The 10,605-nt window shown below is 33.1% G+C and overlaps 1 pseudogene; it reads right to left on the reverse strand.

The window, feature by feature from the left end:
• Nucleotides 1–225: 225 nt before the first annotated feature.
• Nucleotides 226–10,308, reverse strand: LOC106475872 (annotated as a pseudogene).
• Nucleotides 10,309–10,605: the final 297 nt, after the last annotated feature.

The raw sequence follows: 10,605 nt of genomic DNA on the forward strand, positions 1-10,605 counted from the left end.
CGCTATAACAAACGCTATAATTCTCAAAGAATGTCTCAAGTGCTCAACAATATTCTCTCTCCACAGTTCAATTACACACCTTCCCGTCACGTTGTGACCGTCTTATATATACAAAACTAACACATATCTAGTAAACGCTAAAGCATTCATGAAGGTACAGGATATTTCTAAAAGGACGTGGCGTGATACTAGTCACGTGACCTCGCTGACGCAACAATATCTTACCTCTTGCATTCTCAATATAAAAGGCGTTTTATTTTCTGTGCAAGCAGCAACGAAGTTGTTAGGAAGCAGCTGCCCTTCCTTCAGAGAATTATCATCTTTTCCCTATCATAAAGAGAAACAAAAACTATTCAACGTTTGTTTTCCAACAACCTGATATCACCAAAAATTGTTTAAAAGAAATGTTTAACATTAAATAATACAATGTCTAAACTACACAATCTAAATCTTTCACATAATGTACATATTGAATAAACTGTGAAAAACAATTTTATTAATGCACACATATACTTAATAACTGCTTCAAATATTCAGCCCATAAATATAATTTTCTTGTAATCACTAGCACCTCATTGGAGTGTATGTATCGCCATCTGATGCTATACTGTTAGAAACAGAAAGCTTATTTGAATATGTATACTTATAGTTTAATGGATAACTAAAGGAATTTAGAATAATAATATTCCTGAGTAGTGAATTAAAACCTTATTTTGACAGATGTTTTAAAGTAAAGAATGCTTATAAAAATATGTAAGGGCATTCATATGATCATTGTTTTCCATTGTTACCCTTGGTGTAATTTGAGTATTTAAAATAGTAATTGTAATTGGAAAATAAGTGAAAGGAGGCATAATCAGATGAAATTGTTCAACTAAGCAAAATGCTTTTATTTCTAGGCTAGGTGTTATTGTGTTTGTATGACACAATAACTTGCATTACTTAACATTATAGGTAACCAACTGTTCTCTTTAATTAAGAACAAACTAGATTTATATAGATAACTTGTATCTCCATGTTGATGGTTTCAAGATTAATGTTTAATGATTAAATATAATAGTCAAAGTTTTTATATAACGTTTACAATATTAATACAGAGCAGTGGTTAGCATGTTACTATTTCTAATTTTAGAGTGAATTATGAATTACGAGTTGTTATGTAAATATTTTACAACCAGTCTTTCTAATTTCTTCATGTGCCTTGTGGTTAGCCCATTGCCCAAATGACCAGCTTTAGGTTGTAGACTGAAGCTATTGGTTGACTGAGAATCATTAGGTAGGTCTCATTTGTCTCCTTATCTTTAATTTGTTAGTGTGAGCATGTTAATGATTAATAACAATTTAAATCTAAACATCATAGAAAACAGATGTATACTTCTCTGAGATCAGATCTCATAAATCAAGAAATTCACTGTGGTACAGATGTTTTTTTCCCTACGTTTTGATATTTGGCCAGAATCATATTTAGAGTTTTTGGCAAGGAGTAAGTTAGTTACTTTCTCTTAAGTCAGGGAGACAGGCATGATTAGTTTTTTAACTCCTACAATTAGAAATAATTTTTAGGACTTTGCACCTATTAAGAGCAGAATCTCTTGAGGTTAAGAGTCTTGTCCGGTATTTTGTATAGAAACAGTGTTTATGTAGGTGAGAATGCATTTATTTTTTCCTAACTAGGCATGTTTTGCAGATTTTTTAAGTACTTTTGTGAATTAAAATAACACAGGTCAAAGACACAATGAAAATATCATTTGTAAGTATTTAATAGATTAGAAGTACACAATGCAAACATCATACAGAAGTTTATATTTTTGTATGAATATTTTTTTCTCAAAAACAAAAGTTGCTATGAGTCACTGGATATTTGTATATATACTTGACTTATTCATCTTGCATTCATCAGGAATACTGTAGAAGTAAAATAGAAAATTGGTATAAGCACTGAAACAACAGCTCTTCCTAGCAAAACAGTTTAATAAATACAGAAGCAGGAACAATATATGTTTTCATTAAAGTTTGGCATTTAAAACAGCTAATGAAAGGATACATTTAATAAAGACACTGACAGTATTTTACTATTTAATCCTCAGTGATTGGCTACAAGAATAATGTTGTATGTACTGACGAAAATAAGTATTACAAGCTGTAGTCATGATTAAATAGTTGTCAAATTAGATCTTTCAGAAACTAGAGACAATTAGTGTGATTATTCAAAAATTATTTATTTTAACAATTTCTAAAAATGTCATGAAATTCTAGAAAAAGCTGTGTATGTCATGATTACTGAGTTAACTAGTGTTTATCTCATACCATATTCTATAGTTTATTAAAATATAATGTGTTATAAGAAGAAATCTTTAACACAATATTTTAATGTAATCTGAATTAAGTAAATTATGAAAACCTCATCAGTTAGCCTTGTACCTACACTTAAAATAAGGTTTTCAATTATTTCCCTTCTAAAACCACTATAATATTATCTTTGTGGTAAATATTATGCATCTAATAATATACTATTTTATCATAAGAAAACTAGCTCACAACTCATGCAGCTATTCTATTTTATGGGTAAGTGAATACATATAGTTAATAAAGGCTTGGTTAAACAAAGCCCAACAATTCATTCAAGTACTATGATCACTGTTAATAGTATAATTATGTAGCAATGTTACTCATTATTGGGTTGAATTTTTAGCTATGTTCTTTGTTGGTAACTTTTAGTTGAATAGAAGTTAAAAATATCTAACAGTTAACCCTTGGAATATATTTGGAAAACTCAACTTTTCTTACTTGTAAACAATGAACGTTTTCTATGGAAATTAAATGAGAGCCAAGATTGAAATTAAAGGAGAGCGCAGTTATATTACTTACCTGATCAATCAGAATAGTCAGAAGTGGCCCCTGATATTTTTTAACAAGATGAGTAGCATCATATTCTTTCCATGTTTCTTTGTCCTTCCCCAAATAACCAGTGAATGCTTTTTGTCCCCAAGGACACTCCATAGGATTGCAGATAGGTGAGAAAGCTGAGACACTACAATACTTTCCTGGGTTTTTCAGTGCACATATCAAAGCACCATGACCTCACACACTGTAAAATAAAACATCTGTTATATAACCACAAATCTATTTGTGCAACAAAAACTCATATACAGAATTATAAAGTTTGTTTTTCATAACCCATTATTTGTAATCCTTGTATTACAGAAAACTTATATTTTAAAGCTAAATTGTGAATTTCATATGAAGAAATCTGCAGCTGAAATTTACTAAGCCACTCAAATTTTACAAAAGTAAGACATTCACCGCTGTTTCACTGTCCATGGAGGTGTGTCACCTTCTAATTGGTTGAGGACTCTTCTTGTTCAATTGATGTTAAATCACTTGATATTAAGTGGGAGTTGTCTCAAGGGTAGTGGCATGAAGATTTCTCAGAGAGACATGTGAGGAAAGTAGCAAAACATTTTTTTTTTCTGAGCTGACTGAAGGATAGAAACCATTTTCAATAAAGATGACAAATAACTTCAGTTTTTTTTGTTTCTTCTATTTGACATTTTGACTTATGCCTTTTTAAAATTATAGTAACCAAAATGGATATAAATCTACAACAACATAATAGAATGGTGCATGGTGAAATGTTTTGTTTGTTTGTTTGTAGTTAAACACAAAGCTACACAACTACAGAATGGGCTGTCTGTGCTTTGCCCACCACTGGTATAAAAACCCACAGACATACTGCTGTGCCACTCTGGGGCATGGTGAAACAAGCGAAAAGTATTGTTAAGCAGATTTGAGTTGCTGATCACAAAATTAAAAAACTTTAAAGAAATGAGAATAGTTTATTTGGGCCAGGCATTATATCTGTTAGTGAAATGGCATTTGGACTGAATCCAGTAGTTTCTTAAATTTCTTGTCAAGAAGGCTGTCACAATTCTAGAAATGCTTGATCTGATAAATTGTGTTGTTAATTATGTCATGGGTGTTGATTTGATTTTAGAGGTGGCTTCTTTGTTAAAATTTGCAATGGTATGAATATGTTCACCTATGTATGTGGCTCAACACTACATTCTTAAGTGTGTAACATTTCTATAAGCCATTATTCTTAACAAAGTACTTTTTGGATGTGCATGAATTGTTGTTATTTAAGGCTGTTCGAGTAAGTATATCCTTCAGTTTTTTACTGTTTTTTTTTATATGATGTAGATATTCAAACCAGATCTTCTAATCACTCAACAAAGATTAATAGCTAAATGTTTATCCACAAAGGGCATAACCCAAGAAACAGTGCTTTGATATGGTGGTTTCTTTTTTGCTGTTGTTTATTAAAATATTGTGGCTCAAACTTGTGGCATGTCTTAGTAATGTAACTATATGGATAGCCATTGGCCAATAAAAGCTTTTGAAGTATCATCCTGGGTTTTTCAGATTTTTTAAATTGTATTGAAATGACCCTGTTTGATAGCTGGTGGATGGTGTGAGTTATAGTTTAGAAAAATGGGTTTAACACATGGTTTGGCACATATAGTAGTAATAAATTTGCTGTTTTCAATTGTAACCATGGCAAACATTATCATTATGAGAAAGTGTGAGCTTTATGTCAGAGTGTTGAATATTAAGGAATTCAAAGAAATCTAAAGAGAAGGGAATACATGATTTCATATATCAAAAATGTCTGCAATATATGTATACCACCTAGCTAGTTCAAGTTTAGTTTCAAAATAACAATGAGTAAGAGTTGATGATTCAGAGAAATGCACAAAAATAGAGGCCAAAACAACAGCACTATTGTTGCCAATAGCAATACCTTTGTTTATTTGTTTTTCGTAGAGAGCTTATTTGAATTTAAAGTAACTGTTGTTGTGAATAAATCTGAGAAAATTTTTGATGAGTTTTATAGGGGTATTATTGGTAGCAAAAAAGGAAGTCAATGTAAAGAGATTCATAACCAAGCTCATACTTTTTCTATGGGAATGAAAGGGCACATAGAGACAATATCAAGAGTAAATAGGCCAGTATTTGAATTCATCTATAAACTATCTTTGTGTAAGCTGTTGAGAAAGGCACTAATGTTATTTAGATGTGAAAGGATTTTGTTGAGATGAGGGTGAAGTTGCTTTTCGAGGAGCCAAGATACAAATGCTGTCAGAGAGCTGCATATGGAGACTATGGGTCTTAGAAGTGTGTTAAATTTATGTGTAATCCATACAGTTCAGTGCATTATGAATGAGATGGTCTAAGATTGTCTAGGAGTTGCGTGGATAGATTACTTTTAAAGTTCTTCAAAATATCTTCAGCAAATTTTTACAGTTCTTTTGGAAAGTCTTTGTTGAGTGGTTGGTTGGTTGTTTGATGTTTTATGGCAAAATACTCCAGACAGTCTAGTTAAAATTTATAATGGGAAAAGAGATAAAAATAAATGTAAGGCATGATAACATAGTGAAAAATACAAGAATAGACCATAATGTTTTGAGTTTTTTTTTGTGAAACACAAACAGAGTTAAAATTTTTTAATAGAATTAAAAAAACCAATGGCCCATAAAAAAGCTAAAAATGATCAATCTTGGAAGCATCACCATTGCCAATGACATTGTTCAATGTTAGGGATAAACCCTGAGATAAAATACATTAAAATGGTGTTGATGTTGGCAGTTGTAGTGACAGCACAATAACAACACATGGGCAAATGTGATTTGAGTGTCACATAGGCTACACCTGTGCAGATCAGGCCTTTATAAGAAAAAAAAATGAAACTGTGGCCAATGTGGAGCCTTGAAAAGACAACTTCCTCCCTCTGATACCCATGGAAACTAGACAGCCAAAGAACAACAGTAAGCTTTATCTGTAAAAGATTGTTATAAAGTTGCTCACTCCAAATTGACTTTCAACTAGTATGAAGCCACACCTCGATGACAGTTCCGAAGTGCACATAAGGGACAGGCTGTGACAACACCAGAGCAGACTGACTTAGATTCATTCTCATGAATACTGACATAACCCAAAATCCAGAAAAACTGAATACAAATTTATGATAAAGAGGGGTGGGTCAAACATTTCTATATATCCAAGATAAATGGGCCATCAAAAAGCTAAGTGAGTCAGTATACATAATACATTTAGTGTACTGCTGAGCTTTTATGTAATCCAAGGCAAGTGAAATGGCATCTGACTCGGTAGTGAGTACAGAATCTGTAGAAGGGATCCTGTAAGCAACCACCAAGCCAAAGTAAACCACAGCCAAGCCCACAGAGCTTTTTAGCATATTGCAAATGTCTGAAGTAGAAGTTCATAGGACTTAGTGTACAAACTCTGATCCAGAGAATTGCAGAAGGTCTGTATGCAGAGCCAAAGCCCCTGATGATGTACAAGGTTCAACATTTTCAAGGAAGACTTCCTGGATGAACCATAGACAATACATAGTCCAGCTTTGATCAAATGAGAACATAAGAGATCTTCAGCATTGATCATCTATCCACACCCCAGGAAGTGGAAAAGATGATACAGAGGATGTTTAGTGCCTTTGTACACACCACATGAAATGGAAAAGATGATACAGAGGATGTTTAGTGCATTTGTACACACCACATGAAATGGAAAAGATGATACAGAGGATGTTTAGTGCCATTGTACATACCACATGAAATGGAAAAGATGATACAGAGGATGTTTAGTGCCATTGTACACACCACATGAAATGGAAAAGATGATACAGAGGATGTTTAGTGCCTTTGTACACACCACATGAAATGGAAAAGATGATACAGAGGATGTTTAGTGCCATTGTACACACCACATGAAATGGAAAAGATGATACAGAGGATGTTTAGTGCCTTTGTACACACCACATGAAGCCACTTAATGTGTGGAATTAATGTCAGCTTATGGTCAAAGAGAAGTACTAAGATCTATGTCTCAGCCATCACATGAATAACAGCACTACCCAAACGGTTTTCCAGATCCTGGTGCAAGTTCACTGGTGGGTAAAATACACACAAACAGTGTTAGATGGTAAGAGTGTGAAACTGTTTGTTACAGTTCACCCCAACAAGTGAGTGAGGGCAGTCTGAAGTTGCCTTAAAATAAACCTTATATTTGATAACTGACCAGAAATCTGAAAGTTCTCAATAGAGAAACTGCTGCAACAATAGGAGGTAGTTATTCAGTAATAGCAAATTGATCTTAATACTGCAAAGTGTGACACTGAAGACACAACCTTGAGGAACTCCAAGTTCCTGTGTGAAGGCTGGGAACAACACTGAGTCCTCAATGACTTCGAAACACCTGGTAAAAAAAAAGGAATACAAATGGGTAAATTAGCATATAATCCATAGGAATGGAGGTCCTGTAAAATGCCAAACCTCCTTGTAGTATTGTAAAGGTTCTCAAGATTAAAGAAGATAGATACAAGATGCTGCCTCTTAAGAAAGGCTTCCATGACTGAAGTTTCAAGATGAATCAGGTGGTCCAAAGTGGAGTGCTGTCTAGGAAAATCACATTTGGTGGGAGAGAGGAAGGTTTTTGATTCAAGGAACCAAACAAGATGAGTATTAACAATCCTTTCCAAAACCTTATAGATAAGGTATAAACAGCTAGTCAAAGCAATAGGATGATAATTAGGAGGAATTGTGGTATCCTTCCTAGTCTTAGGAAAAGGCATGACAATAGCCTTATGCTATGTATCTGAAAAAATCATCCTCTAGCCAAAAAAAAAGGCAGGGAAAGATATAGAAGTGCTGGAATGATAAGGAAAGTACTCCCCAAGGTTGTCAGCTATACCCAGTATATCAGCAACTTCCTGGTCATTAGAAAGCAAGACCAAAAGTAGATGGGAAGTATACTTCTCATTGACCATTCAAATCCTATATTAAACAACCTTCAAAATGGTGGTCAAAGAGATGCTGCCTGTATGCATTTGTCAACAGAGAAAATATTAATGATAGCAGGATCAAGTTCCAAGAGAGTGGTACAGGAGAGATAGTTAGTCTGCTCAAACTTCCACTGTGTGCCCTGTGGGTCATTGTCCACCTTCAATAAAAATAAGGAAGAAGGAAAGGAAACAAATGGATATACATATGGTAGTAAAAGACTAACCAGGGGCATGAAAATATGTATAAGAACCATTAATGAAGAGAAAGGTTATCATCCAAGAGCATATGCTCACAGAATGGCCCATTCCCTCAAGAATGACATCATTACAGAGTGGACTGTATCTGATAAAGTCTCCCAAGAAGAAGAAGGGAGGTGGTATCTAGTCAATAAGATCATCAAGGTGTACTTGATTATAATCCCCTGGCAACAGGTAAAGACACAAAATTGTGATGACCTCTAAATTAGAATGGAAACACAGATAGTTCCACTGTATCATAGTAAATATTTTTATTTAGAAGAAGTAGGAGAATCTTTTTGTTTACAACAACAATAATTTTGTTTTGAAGAAAGAGATTTTTAGACCTCCATGGATCTTGCTCTGGATTGATGGGCAGATTCCTGTGTGATGAATTAGAATCCATTGTTTGGGTGTAACTGAATAATAGTCCTGTATCTCAGGTCCAATGGAGCATTAACTGGATACTGCAGGAAGAACACAGATAGGAGTAGATGTGGACCTATGAATCTTCATCTAAAATTTAAATGTAGTTTATATGTAGTCTTCATTCAAAAAAGACAGGTAAACTGTGTGAAGGGAGGAATTATCATTAGGGATTGTTTGTTTGTTTTTAGTTAAGCACAAATCTACACAATGGGCTATCTGTGCCCCGCCCACCATTGGTATCGAAACCTGGTTTCTAGCATTGTAAGTCCACAGACATTCTGCTGTGCCACTGGGGGCATCATCAGGGAAGTGGATAGTATATATATATTCTGCCATATTATTACTGTAAGAAATATGGTATAATTTTATGTATGTATTATTGAAATGTTAACAAAAATAAACCTACTCTGTAAAAACAAAATACTTGTAATTGATTCCAGTAATTTTATTATATACCTTCCAAAAACAAAACTTTTGAACTTTTTTTTTTGCAGGAGATCATACTCTGCAAGAAAAAAAATAAGTTAGGTGGTACAGAAATTATTCTGTACGTAAACAGAAAATTACATGATGAATTTAACTTTAAAAATAAAACTAGAGGTTGTACCTGTGTTCAAAGATAGACTGGTAGTTAGGCAGAGCTGGAAAGCTACCATTAATAATTTCAGGAAGCTACATGGATGGAACAAAATATATTTCCATAATTATCACTTAAAATGATTACTCACGGTACTAAAAAATAATTTTTCAAAATAACAAAAAACAAGCAATAAAAAATACAAATTTTAATAAGGAAAAACATCTGTCAGTTCCTTAGTTGTATATATTTAACTCTCTCATAGATGCAATTAGTCACACCTATTTTAAAACTTTTTATAATATATAGGCAGATTAACTCCAATTAATCTGCCTTTCAAGCCTTTCCTAGTACTTCCTATGAACACTACTTCAGTATATGAAGCTGAAGCACGTTCTTTAAAAAATAGCCATGAAAAAAGGAATGTTCTCAAGTTTTCTGTTTCTTCTAATATCCACTGCAGATAGAAAACTTGCTGTGAGCAATGATTTAAGGATCTATTCCTGGTATATATCAGATAATTTTAATTAGAAATGATTAATCTCAAACATGTAGAAACACAGCAGTATTATAATGAAGATTGGAAATTACAAAAATATTTGCTATAATAAACTACAAAACTTTTAAAAAGTAACTATATAATTTTAGTGATGTGTCATATACTAATGTATGAAATTATATAAATGTATAAAACAATATAATCTAAAGAAATATTTAAATTACTCACTTCTTTAGTTACATAGGAGTACATTTTATAATGGTTCTTCCATTTTTCTTCAGTTACATCAACATAAAACCCAGCTTCTGACCCAAAGTCATAACTGTCGTCTCCTTCAATGTTCACACCTCCTTTTCCAGCAAAGTTAGATATTAAAATACGTCACAACATTGAATACAAAAACATGAAAAAAGCTGGGCCATCAGTGGATTTCCCATAACAAACATAGTGAGCAAGTTTGGTAGCAATATTTTGATTACTTGGACAAATTGAATAATTAAAAACAGAAATAATCAGAATTATGATTAATCAGTTGTTGGAATAAACACCTCATTCTGATTAGTCAATTATTTTGCATGACACTTATCAAAGTAATCGTTGCTCATATTAAATTGCCAAGCTCTTGAAGTGGAGCTATGAAAATACAAAATTTTCCTGTTTACCTTTCTCATGTGTTTCACCTTTTCTTAAAGCATAACCACACATTTGAGTTTTGTCTGAGATGGTTAATGTACCATGTAATTTCTTTCATGTTGAGTATTATGTAAACATTTCATACAATTAACTGTCAAATACTCTTTAAGTTTATTTCCAGGTTTTATTCCTTGTTGTGAGTTGAAGAAGTTGTTTATGAAATTCTAGTCTTTTATATGATAATTTTTTTAGGCGAGGTAAGCCAAAAGTGATGCATGCCAACAGGCTTTGGCGTTATCATGGTTCAGGACATTTCAGTTGGGACGAAGTGAACAAAGGAACAAATGACACTGCTGAAAAAGTGTCACC

The sequence above is a fragment of the Limulus polyphemus genome, unplaced genomic scaffold (genome assembly GCF_000517525.1).
Source record: "Limulus polyphemus unplaced genomic scaffold, Limulus_polyphemus-2.1.2 Scaffold9328, whole genome shotgun sequence".
Lineage (NCBI taxonomy): Eukaryota > Metazoa > Arthropoda > Merostomata > Xiphosura > Limulidae > Limulus > Limulus polyphemus.